A 13,896-nucleotide genomic window follows, 5' to 3' on the forward strand; every position below is an offset into this window, starting at 1 on the left:
GGGGCTCTGGGACAAAAGTTCTTCCTGTCCCTCCATGATATATTCAGTATTAATAAAAAGGTTATCCATACAAATCTGATCTCATATATTGCAGTGGTCTCATCAGTAATATACTTGCAGAGGTGATGGAGAGAATTAGAGTTAGTAGGGTTAATAGAGATGGACAGGCACAATCTTGAATTGTGAACGGTGTAATTTGGTCAAGGTAGCCCATAAAGCACCAAAGGCATTAAGTAGGACAGAGTGTGAAGGTAAGGGTTATCAGTTAACACCGATGTACCTGACCCACATGTACCATAATTCTTGTTTAAATGGACCAAATGATAATCAAAAGCACAGAAGTGAATACATGGGTGCCTAGTCTATCATGTAACCATGCCATGGGAGTCGTTTCTACTTTAAACAGCCAGAAGAAGCAATCTTTTCCATAACTGCTTGCCTAAATAGCTAGGAAACCTTGAGGTCTGCAATAAGATTTATGGCCAAGCAAGGGTCTATGCCATTCTGTTCCTGATAGGTTCAAGGCAGAGCACGTAGAATAAATTGTGGAATAATAAACCAGTAACTGTTAGTCTTGGGAGTTCCACTTGTAGCATGAGCTAGCTGCCTTCAATACAGTATGCAAGTCTACAGTTTTCATCCACTCATTTGAGTGCTGAGGACTAATGATTGGTAATGAAAGCATATAATATGCAACATACACTGGAATTCCTTCAGTGCTGGCTGTAGTGAACCCACAGCTAAGAGCAGAGAAATTGTTCTAGCTTGCTTAATTGTGCGTAAAATGTCACCACTTCATTTAACAGCGCTGGCTCTGAAGTTGTGTAATCATGCATTATGAGTCCATTAAACTAGAGCGCAAGACTATATTTAAAGGCTAAACATGAATTGAAGACGTTTCCAAATCAGCTCTTCAAAATGCTGAACCAATTTTAACAGAGAAGGTCCTGTTACGACCCCAAAGTATTGCTGACAGTTAATATTCAGTTCTAGCAAGGAATCATGTTTTAAGGGAAATAAATGTATTAGATTTAATATACTCTTTATAAAAGTAACTGTCTGTTGCTGCAGCCCAACATTATTTTTGTATCTTTACCTTTAATTGAGTTGTACTATCAGCATAACAAAGTTTTAAGTTGTACTTATAATTGTGTTTCCTTATAGACAATCTCCTTTAAGTCAAAAAAGCAATTCTGGCATGCTTTGTGGCATGTTTGATGTATGCCATGCATTAGACAAAGGTACTAGCTTTAAAATATCATTTGCCAGTTTCTGAAGTTAAAATTATAACGCTGCTACTTTACGGTTATCTGCAGAGCTAATAAGATTTTACTGATGAGCTGACCATCTTTAACTTTTTTGTTTGGCTTTGCCACATTTGTCACTTTGTAGAGAAAAAGACTGCACACTGAAATTGGATAATAAGAAATATTTCAGAAATTCTCTGGTAGACTTAAGTTGCTGTTTAATGAATAAGTGACAACTGTAACAGCATAATTAACAAAAAACCTTGCAGTTTAGAATATGGGTGAAATGTATACGAATTACCTAGGCAAAGTAGCAATGTGAATTGTGGGCAGTGTCCCTTTCATCCAGCTTTAGCTAATAGCCATCAAAATAGCAAAGGTGGTCAAATGTGAGCAATGCTATTAAAGTATCTGTCTCAAAGTGTTACCATGAAGCTGCATTAAGACTACCGGGTCAACAGTTAATGACAGCTAGACAGTTAATTTATTGCAGGAAGAATGGCAAGGCTACACAATGAAACTTTAAAGACTTTTAATCCGTCTTGTATACTTTTGAAGTATGAACTGAAGGCCATTCAGGAGGACTACATCTAAATCCTTATGCACCTCTACAGATGAGAATAATACATACCCTACTATTCCTAGATAAAAAAAATGTATTACATTGCATGGGCACATCTCCTCCTACAGCTACAGCAAAGCTTAAAGGAGAATTAAAGTCTAACTAAAGAAGTAGGTTAGAAATGTTGTACATTATGTTTTGGGCTTCTGTACCAGCCCAAGGCAACCATAACCCTTTAGCAGTAAAGATCTGTGCCTCCAAAGATGCCCCTGTATCTCCCCATCTTCTTTTCTGCCAATTCACTGCACATGCTCTGCTGTCACTTACTGAGCTTAGGAGCCGACTTAAAATCTACAGTACACAAAGAATATAAATGTCACAGTATACGGCCTATTAGTAATTAATACAGATAATTACTACATGGCAGCATTATAAACATGAGTGTAAGAGCCCTTAATGTTTACTTTTTTTTTTTTTTAGAGCACTTGAGGTATGGAGATCCAATTTACCGAATTACCACTTATCTGGAACATCTGTGCCACTTGACTTGAGTCTACTATATAAACCTTTAATGTGGATATATACCATCTACATGTAACTACATGTACACTATGCAAGAGTCCAAAAGCACAAAGCAATCAATCAAAAAAAAGTGACTCACTCACTAAATTTATTTGTGCAAAATAACCACAGCAAATAATTTCAAAAGTGTAAAAATCAATATCAAAACATTACGTTTTTTTTTGTCTTCCCCCTGTCTGCCTACCTCATGCCAGCCACTCCCTACTATATAAACATTGTCAGTATACGTTCTATGGCAGGAAGTTCGCCTGTCCAGCCATTGTATTTCGCTCTAGGTCAGCCTGTCAGACCATTGATATATTGTGAAGCCCTTATTAATTCTATACTACTTACTTCACTGTGAGAAGACTTGAATACATAACAGTAGCATAAAAGCCATCTGTATATAAGTAAGGTAAATCAAATGACATTTTGCACAGCAGCAATATAAAAAAAAAACACAGCTTACTCTCTAGGAATATACTATGACTGCTCCATTTAAATGTGCAAAACATCAGTTTGCTGTACAGGAGGAGGCATATGTAGTCACAGAAGAAAGTGGGGAAAAAAGGGTACCATTGGGCAAAAAGCAAAATGCATTTGTAAAGCATAAGGAAAATATGTTTAATAGGGAAAAAGTACAAGCTCAAAAGTTGACAGTGTGAAAAATAAGGTATTTATACTCATCTGTACCTGGGGTGAGAAAGAAAAAGCAGAGGACCATGGTGACAGCTTCAGAGCTAGAAATCCATCTTCTCATCACAGTATAAAGAGCGAAGATATGCATAAATAGTTTTATTGTATCCCTGCACAGCTGGTACCAGGGATTGCAGAAACATGAAGAGTTAGAAGTAGAAGAGATGCTGTGAAGGCATAAAGGAAGCTGCTGCGGTGAGAGTGTATATAATTATACACTGCAATAGGCTAGTCAGACTAGCACAGGACTGCGATTAGTAAGGAAAGGGGGAATGGAATGGCTGGATGTGAAAAGTCATTCTGTCTGCAGCCAGGAAGTCAATATCATGGCTTTCTTGCAGTTATGAATTACAGCATCTAACTATGGATTCTGGGAGCTGGGCTTAAGAGCAGGAGGGCTATGAGAAAACACTGCACGCTATAGCATTAGGTAATTTGCCGTGACATTGCTATTGCCTTTCACCCTGTTGTATTATAGGAAATTAAACATGAATAAGTTATTGTCTTTTAACCAACATTACATAATGTTACACCTACATGACAGTAGCTTCTGTTTCTTTTTCACCTAGTATAAAAATACTAAAAAAAATGCTTTTATACTAAGTGTGGTCAGGATTTTTTTCCCAAGGTGGCAATGCTCTTGAAAAAAAGAAAGCATAATGATATATACTCAATAAAACCATCCACCTTATTTCAAATCACAGGAGTATCAGAAAAACTAAAAGCTTATATATGTATGCATATGCAACGATCAGGTAATGGATATAAAATGTCAAGCAGCCGCACTCAAATCTTGACCGGTTAAATAATTGCAGGTGCAGGGTCAAAAAGCCATATATGAATCTTCACAAGTACCCGCATTACAATTCATGATGAATCAAATTGCTTTTATTATGTACATCTGTACATCCTGTACAGATGCACATAATAAGAGCAATTTGATTCATCACAAATTAAAATGTAGGTCATTGTGAAGATTCATAGAGAGAGAGAGATGTGTGTGTGACACAAACTTAATACATACATGAAATGGTGAGACAGTCTTACATTTAGTCACTTTCATGTACTATAACATCAAAAAGACATGTTACAGCAGGAATTAATTTGCTATTAGTATATATTAGGTGACAGTTTTTCCAGTTGTGACGTACGCCTCGGTACTGAGAACACGATTATGTAGCCACAACAAGTTATATTGTTAGGGCAGACATCTGATCAACCAATATGTTCCTGCACAGCTTTGTATTTGTCTATTGAATGCACTATATCTATAATGGATCTTACCCCTTGCTTGGGATCTGTGTGAAGATTGCCCCCTGCATTCCCATGCCAACATGTCCGTATTTGTGTTGATTGCCATCCAGAAAGCACCTGTATAGGGGAAAACATAATGTGAGCAGCTTCAAAAAAATTAATCAACAAAAAACGAACATACAAATTTAGTTCACTCATACCAGCTATGAAAACATGTACCTTTCGTCTTTCTTTAGCTTGAATGACTTCCCCCATGGCTACAAAGCAGCTTGTTTAACCCTTTAAGTGCCACAGAACATAGAATCTACGTTCTGTGGAAAAGTAACTTGAAATGCCACAGTAGATTCTACATTCTGCAGCACTTCCGGGTTCTGGAGCAGAGGAGCGGCTGTTAGAGCTGCTCGCTCCATTCCTCTTCGATCACCTGCCCCTAGGCAACAAGCAGAGCAGGGGATCTAGTGGCCCCTAGGGCGCGACCGCCCAGGGGCCCCAAAGCAGTAGCAGGCATGTGTTACTTACGTGTCCTGCTGCTGCAGCCTGCACTGCGCCGATCAGCTCCGCCCCCACAGCACAGGGACAGGAATCACGTCGCAGATATCTTCCTGGGGCCCCTCCAGATTGTCTGCAACAATCTCCAGCGACTTTTTCAGGTTACTGCAACAATTACACACACAAACACACAATTATTACAGTAATACACAGATTCACACTTACACATACATTTTTGGGGATTGGGGGGGGTCACTCAGACACACGCGCACATATCATGTAATTTACCAATCGTACACACGCACATACATGGCATTGTGGCTTTTTTTTTTCTTATCGCATTGTCTCTTTTTTTGGCTGAAAAAAATGTTTTATTGCCATTTCGAATAGCCTATTTGCTCACCGTACTCTCCAATACCTTTTGTAAGTTATTTCGGTGATTATATTGCAGTTTTGGGGAATTTTTAGCCATTTTATTGCATTTTCAGCTCTGCATATGGTCGTGTTCACTTGTTTCTAACTGTATAACTGTATAACCTATTTGGCCCAGCTAAAATATTCAAACTGTGATTATGACGGCCGATTAAACTAGTCTGGAAAAAAAACATTGATTTTTGTGGTTTTATTGGATTTTTTTGCATTTCACTCTTTACTGCCTTATTTTGTTTTGCCTTGTACATTTTATCTACTATATATCTACTATATATTTGGGGGTCTCTGTGTGCCACATAGTTTGGTATATCTATGCAAATTGGGCATCAAAGTGTTCAGTAGACTCCTGGCGATCATATTTAGGATGTTTTATGCTGATACGTTACGAAATGTGGGGCATATAATGGGGTAAAATTCAAGCTTTGTGACGATTTTCAGAAATTTGATAAAAACCGCTACGTTCAGCATTGCTTTGCAGTTTGGCGGTTTGAGTTGAAACACATATTTACCCATATTGTCAGAATGTGTACTTTCTGAAAATATATGGTTTTCTGGGGTCTCTGTACCGTTAGGGGCGTCTAATGTCGCATAATACACACACACCAGGTGCTTATATTGCAGCAGCCAGCGCGTCAGCCATGAAAATTCATATACACTATTGTCATTTGGGGGTCTCTATGTGCCACATAGTTTGGTATATCTATGCATTTTGGGCATCAAAGTGTTCAGTAGACCCCTGTGTTTATATTTAGGATGCTTTATGCTGGTAATTATACATGGACAATACGATGCTGGAAAGTTGAAGCTTTGAGGCAATTTTCAGGTATTTCACCAAAACCACCAAATTTGGCAAAGCCTTGCGACTCAGTAGTTTGGAGCAGAAAAGCATTGGTTACCCATTTTAAATTCTGTAGAATGTGTACTTTCCAAAAATATATGGTTTTGGGGGGTAAACATATATTTCTGTGTTTTTACCCCACAAAAATGCAGTCAATGTGTTGATTTTTCATTAGCTGAAGTTACCCACAGAACTATTTGTATGCGCCAACTTCATTTTGGGGCCTCTAAATGCTAGATACTTTGGTAAACCTATGCACAATTGGGACCAAACTGTTTGGAGAACCCCTGGCAATAATAGTTAGAATGCTTTTTCCTGGTATGTAATGATACATGGGCTATATGATGCTGGAAAGTTGAACCACTGAGGCAATTTTCAGATATTTCACCAAAACCGTCAAGTAAAGTCCTGAACAATTTGGATGCGCTAACTTCATATTGGTGTCTCTAAATGCCAGATACTTTGGTAAACCTATGCACAATGGGCATCAAACTGTTCAGTGGACCCCTGGCAATCATATTTCAGGTGCTTTTTCTTGGTACCTATTATAGTGTGGGATATGTGGAGCAGCAAAATAAAACCTTTGAATTTTGAATTTATATTATAAAAACCGCTATGTTCAGACAAGCTTTGGTGTTTGGTAGTTGGGAGTAGAGAGACATAGTTACCCATTTTGGAATCAGCAGAATGTGTACTTTTCAAAAATTTATGGTTTTCTGGGGTAAACCTACGGTTTCAGGATTTTTTTCCCTTGGAATCTAAAGCATGCCGTTTTCTGCCTTAGTGCTGTCCTATGACTAAGGGATTAATTCCCGAAACGCGTCAGGATATACAGCAGTAATAAATCTTTTCCAGAAGTGCCGTCTATTTGTTCCTGAACTTATTGTATGCTTAGCAGTCGGATACTGCTGGACAGAGCACCTGGAAGAGTACCTGTGGGGAGCAGTAGCGGTCCTTTTTTCTTTGTCTCTTATCTTTCAAAATTCAGTAATATGCTGCAGGGAGTTTTTGCTGTACAGAAGTCCTAAATCTCCCTAAAACTATACATATCTGGTATTGGCATGTTCGAGAGACATAAGGCTTTCCAAACCAGCTGGATTTTCATCTGTAAAATGAAATATTTTTCTGGTTTAAGTTGATTTTTTTTGGTAGTTAGCACTATAAATTTTTTTGCACAGGTGGAAATACATGAAAACTCAGGCAGATTTAGAAAGCTCAGTTTCTCCCGAAAAAAACAATGTATAGTTTTCCTAGGTAAACTATAGATTTCCCCTCAGAAAATGCCCCTAAAGTGAGAGAGCACAAAGTTTCAAAAACGGCTGGAATTTCACGTAACCAAAATGTGAAAATTCTGCTGGCACTTAAAGGGTTAAATAAACTATAGTAGTATTTATTATGCAATCATAGAAAATGTACCAGTGTATGGCACTGGTAAATTATATTTTTATTATTTTACAACACTTGGCATTACTGTTCCTTTAAAAGAGAAAACTATGCCCCGTTCAGAAGCAAGAATACAGATATGGGATCCGTTATTCAGAAAGTTCCAAATTAGGGAAAGCCCGTCTCCCACAGACTCCATTTGAACCATATAATCCAAATCTTTAAAAATTATTTAATTTTTCTCTGTAATAATAAAATAATAGCTAGTGCTTGATCCCAAGTAAGATATCATTAATCCATATTGGAAGCAAAACCCTATTGGGTTTAATGTTTTCATGATGTTCTAGTAGATTTAAGGTATGAAGATCCCAATTATAGAAAGATCCATTATATGGAAAGCCCCAGGTCCCAAGCATTCTGGATAATAGGTCCTATACATGTATACATACACAATCTATCAAACACAGATACAATATGCTGTATTATCTAGGGATGCACAGAATCCAATATTTTGGATTCAGCCGAACCCCCGGATCCTTCACGAAAGATTCGGCCTAATACTGAACTGAATTTGCACATGCAAATTAGGGATGAGAAGGGGAAAAAAAATTTTACTTCCTTTTTTTGACAAAAAGTCACGTGATTTCCCTCCCTGACCCTAATTTGCATATGCAAATTAGGATTCGGTTCGGCTAGGCAGAAGGATTCGGTATCCTGCTGAAAAAGGACGAATCCTGGCCGAATCCTGAATTCGGTGCATCCCTAGTATTATCACACAATAATGATTTACATCTCTGCACTTGCATGGCAAGTAGTGTAGTAGTAGTGCTTGAAAAAAAGCCGGGGGAACGACTTGAAACATTGCTGTAAACTGGTCTGTGCCATATTCAAATAAAGGCCTTTTTTATTCATTAACAAGGTGCTGTTCTTCTCTACGTTTGCTAAGTAGTGTACACAAGTCATAGTGCTGCTGTGAATGAATGCCCACAAGTACAGTGGACCCAAGACATTGAAGATACAGCACCAAATATGTCACTGTTCCTCATCATGTAGCCTTTTTCTTTACCTGCCAATTTTTCAGCAAAGAGTGTTTTATTTATCTATTTGCTCTGAGTTAACATACAAGCCTAGTACCCTTCTGCCTCAAATGAAAGAAGTTGCAAACCAGATCAATGGCAGCCATATTTTGAGTATTACCGAGTTACTGTAAATGATGATGCATACAGTGTCCCTTTGTCTGATAACACAGGAAATGATTAGTTATTTTTATGTACACTGTAGAGAACACCCAAAGGCAGTTTTCTGCTTAATGAAAGAAAATGTTATTCTAGGCACCTTCCAAATATAAATTCAACATTTTCAATAGTTCTAAATAATTTGAAAATGTAATTGCTATTAAATGAAATATAAATCTGATGTTTAAATTCTCTCTGACTCCTGAAACAATATGGCAAGCTGCCTAATTAACACTGATTAAGACCTAGAGGAGAACAAACTCCTGTTACATTGTTTTAGACTAATGTCACATCTGACAATTTCTCAGCTGGAGGCGAATAATCCAACCAGCTCAGTGTCCTGTGAACATTGACAGGTACTAACTAATGGGAAGGATTTTGGGCCTGGCAATTAATTTGGCCTTGTGTTAGCACCGACAGGTGGATACAGTACCTGTCAATGTTCACAAGACTCAGCAGTGGGATCAACACCACATGCAGTGTTAAAAGAACAGTAACACTGGTGAAACTGGTGTCTTATTTAATAAACTCTACAATAGTTTATATACAAAAACTGCTGTGTAGCAAGGGTTGTCCCTGCTTGCAATTAAGACCTATGTGCCAGTTGAATTTATTTACTAGCCATGGGGCAGCCATTCAAAGCTGAAAAGGGAGAAAAGGCATAGGCTAAATGGCAGATAACAGATCCGCTCTTTAGTATACAATGGGATTCTACAGAACATATCTGTCATCTACTGTGTATCCTGTGCTTGAATAGCTACCCCCATGGCATGCACAACAGCTTGTTTATATAAACTATTGTTGTGTTTCTGAAGCAAACACACCAGTTGTACCAGGTCAGGGCACAAGTATTGTCATTCCATTGAAACATTTCCATTTTTTAGTGTTACCGTTACTTTAACCTTTGGACAATGACACATGGTACTATTTGTTGCACCAGAATATAGCCTGCTGTATAACCTGCAATTCTGACAATTGTCTCTGCTAAAATACGCAAATTGCATAATCTTCAAAAACGCCTTTCCAAACAACAAACAGCAGTATATGTCACTGCCCCTAGAGAAAGGCCCAGAAAATGATAAATACTGCTGTCAATAGCAACAGCATTTACAAACCATTAAAACCATTAAAAAAAACCATTAAAAAAACTATTATATATGGTGGGAATGTGATTGGTATTACGTCCTCACTGTGCTAAGAATTGGTTATCTGGTGGACGACCCTTTTAAGTTTGATATTATAAAGGCACTGTTCTGTTAAACCAGCTTTCTGTTCTTCTCTCCAAAACTGTAAACAATCAAACTAATTAAAAATTGATGCTCTGGGTACTGACCCTAGCAACAAGGTTTCGCTTTAATGCTATAGTGGAGCAGAACTGTCAAAACAAGTAAATGAGGAAACAATGTAACCTGCTAAGCCAAAGTATATTTCATGATAGGCATTCACAGACCTGAGGCAAAATCAAATTCTTTTTGTTTTGCCGATTAGGGTACATTGGTTAAAAGTGAAGGAAAAAATGCTTGCATTGTATATGTTTTATTTAGTTCTACAGACAGGGGAGATATTGCTGCGTGCACATAAAATAAGACATTATGTTGAAGGTTGCTTAATATGAAGGCTAAACTGAGGAATGCTCTGGGGGCATTGTACCTCACTTTCCCAGCTGCCAGCATAAAATTACATTATTAATACCTTTGCTGCATCTAAAAAATGCCTTGAATTGTCCTTCCTTATAACCTGCCATGCAGTCTTCCCTGGGAGTCTGTGCAGCACCTGAGGAAAGAAGCAAGGTCATATTAGGGGGAGTATATTAGATGTTCAAAATCACTTTTGCCTGTGCCTTTATGTTTTGTGAGGCCCAGGAGGAAAACTACAGAGCAGGAATTGGAAACAAAGCCAAAAAAACATAGGCAGCAGGTGTAAAGCAAATTAAAAACAAACATTAAGAATGCAAAATAACAAAAGTGCCATAATACCATGACTGCTTTCCTGTCCCCAGACACCAGCATTCTTTGTATCTTAGATTCCTTCTCATTTATTGCAACTGTTCCCTTATGTTCAGTTTTTTCATACAGCTTAAAGCAACAACAATGATGTGTGGCAGCAAAACATGGGCCTACAATGAAACATTCTCTGGCATGGCACAAACAGAAATTCAGAAGCGCCTCAATATGGTGATTTCTGTATTAATAAAACTGTATAAACTGTGCTCAGGAAAAGAAGTCCATATATTGAAACAACAATTACACTGACCATCTTCTTAAATCTAACTTGTTGTGAGCTGGCAGAGATGATTGAAAACGTCCCAGTAAGCTGTACTATTAAAGGCATGGTTCACCTCTAAATTAACTTTATAACATATTCTATGTTATAGAATGGCTAAAACTAAACAACTTTTCAATTGACCTTAATTTTTTCTTTTTTTTGTATTTTTTTAATGATTTACCTTCTTCTGGCTCTTTTTAGCTTTTCAATAGAGGCCACTGACTGCATACAAAAATAAATGCTCGATATGGTTACAAATTTAATGTTGCAGCTACTTTTTATTACTCGGGCCATCTTCTACTCATCTCTTATTCAAATGGTTACTAGAGAAAATTGGACCCTTTTAACAAAATTTGTTTAAATTGAATAGTGTAGAGCTGCTCAATAAAAAGCCAAATAACAATAAATAAAAAACAATTGTAAATTGGTTTATTGGAATATAACCCTCTACATAATACTAAAAGTTAATTTAAAGGTGAAATGTCCCTTTAAAGGGATACTTTTTTTCAGTTCAGTAGTTTTTAGATTGTTCACCATAAATGACGACTTTTTCAATTATTTTCCATCTTTTATTTTTTACTGTTTTTTACTTTTTTCCAAAAATTGAAATCTAATGTTGTTGTCTCTGGGGTTTCAGTTAGGCAGCTTAGTGATCCAGGAGCACTCTGAACTATTACAATTTGCTTCATTTAATTGATACAATTAGTCAAAACAGTTCTCAGCAGCATCTGGAAAATATTAGCAACTATTGTATCAATTCTAACAGCTGCCTTTAATGAAACAAATGTATCAACTAAAAATACCAATTTTGAACATTTAAAGAATCGTGACCCCCCCCCCCCCCCCCCGAGCTGCTTTAGAAGGTGAAAAATCTAATTTTACACTTCAATATCAGAAAAACGGTCATGAATAGAACATAGAAAGTAATTGGGAAAAGTATTTATCTCTAGTGAACAATCTGAAACCAAATGAACTGCAAAAAGTGTGACCAATCACTTTAACAAGCAAGTTGGAAATAGACACATATATTATCACTGCTTAGGTATGACCCCCTCCCTAACAACTACCCCTTTTCTCAACCTGCTGCAACTTCAACAACCTTTACCTTTCATATATGGGCTACAGAAGATTTTTCTATATGCATCTGGTCACAACTAGTGTAAGAATCCAATGGAAAGTTACAGATTTAACCAATATCTCTCCTTCTAAGAAAGGAATTCAGTGAAAAGTTCTTGTATACCTGACCAGATTGTTAGAAACAACCATAGTATTGTATATATTCAGAGTAAAAGTTCTTCCCACCATCCTAAAAAAAAGATTAGCATAGAGTGGTGCAAATTTCGCACCCATAAGCATTCCACAACATTGTAAATAATATTCATCATTTAAAAGAAAAATATTCTGTGTGAATAAAAAGTGAATGGCTTGTAGTCTGAAAGAGATTAATATTATATGTGCTATAATGTTTAAGATGATATTCAATTGCAAGTAGACCCAAATTATGTGGAATGCATGAGTATAAAGAGACATCATCAATCATCTTATGCCCATTTATAAGTGGTGTCCCAATGAAATGTACTTAACGCATGTATAATATGGCCGCTATTTTTTAAATAGCTGGGTAGTCTGAATACTAAATTACACTAAATTTATCAAGGGTCAAACTGAAAAATCTCATTTTTAAATTCGAATTTAGAGCTAATTTTAGTGTATTTCGAATAGGGAATAGTCCAAATTCGATTTGAGTTTCAAAAAAATTCAGAAATGCGAATATCAAAATTTCTCTTTGACTATTAACCATCTAAAACCTGCCAAATTGCTGTTTTAGCCTATGGTGGGCCTCCTAGAACCTATTTGGAGCCATTTGGTGGACTTTGAAAAATCAAAGTTTTTTATTTTTTTTTAAAATACGAATGCGATCCACATTTTATTTGATCGAATGCAGCCTATTCACTTGAAGGTAAAAAAATAGATTTTTTAAATTAATATCTGTTGGTCTTTTTTTATTTGAATTTTCGAGTTGATGGGAGTTTAAAAACTCCCATCACCTCAAAATTCAACCCTTGATAAATCTGCCCCTAAGGGTTGCAAAAAATGATCTATAAGTTCACATATATTTTCTCCTAGAGAACCGATACCAGTTATAATTGGGTAACGGTCTACTTGGTCTATGTGTTTTCAGAAAATAACGAAATATTGCTGTTTTAGGATTCTCTAGTAGCAGTGGTTTAGTCTATGATGTTATGTTGCAATGCATTTAATATTAGATTCTCCAATTGTAATTTGAATTTTTCAGATGGATTTTTGTTTAACTGTTTATATGAAGAGGAATCTGATAATTGACGATTTGCTTCTGTTAGATAATCACCTTTATTCAAAATAACAATTTGGCAACCTTTATCAGCTTTTCGGAATACAATGGTTTGATATTTTTTACGATTATTTAAAGCTTGTTTTTCTCTGAATGTAAGGTTATCTTTATGTAATGAATGATTATTGGTAATATTTACTTCATTATGTAAATTTGTAAGTTCAATTTCTATGTTTTTCTGAAACATGTTTATTATATGATCCTTTAAGTAAACATGGTAAAAATTAGATTAAAGGAAAACTATACCCCCCAAAATGAATACTTAAGCAACAGATAGTTTATATCATATTAAGTGGCATATTAAAGAATCTTACCAAACTGGTCTATATATTTAAGTAAATATTGCCCTTTTACATCTCTTGCCTTGAGCCACCATTTCGTGATTGTCTGTGTGCTGCCTCAGAGATCACCTGACCAGAAATACTACAACTCTAACTGTAACAGGAAGAAGTGTTGAAGCAAAAAACAGAACTCTTGGCTCATGTGACCTAACAAGTATGGTTTGTTGGTATGTTTGCGTGCACAGTGAATCATACGATCCCAGGGGGCGGCGGCAATTTTCT

General features: G+C 36.6%; 1 pseudogene; it reads right to left on the reverse strand.

The window, feature by feature from the left end:
- LOC108700074 overlaps positions 1-13,896 on the reverse strand; it is a 110,643-nt pseudogene that overhangs the window by 66,017 nt on the left and 30,730 nt on the right.

The sequence above is a fragment of the Xenopus laevis genome, chromosome 8S (genome assembly GCF_017654675.1).
Source record: "Xenopus laevis strain J_2021 chromosome 8S, Xenopus_laevis_v10.1, whole genome shotgun sequence".
In the NCBI taxonomy this organism is placed as follows: Eukaryota; Metazoa; Chordata; class Amphibia; order Anura; family Pipidae; genus Xenopus; species Xenopus laevis.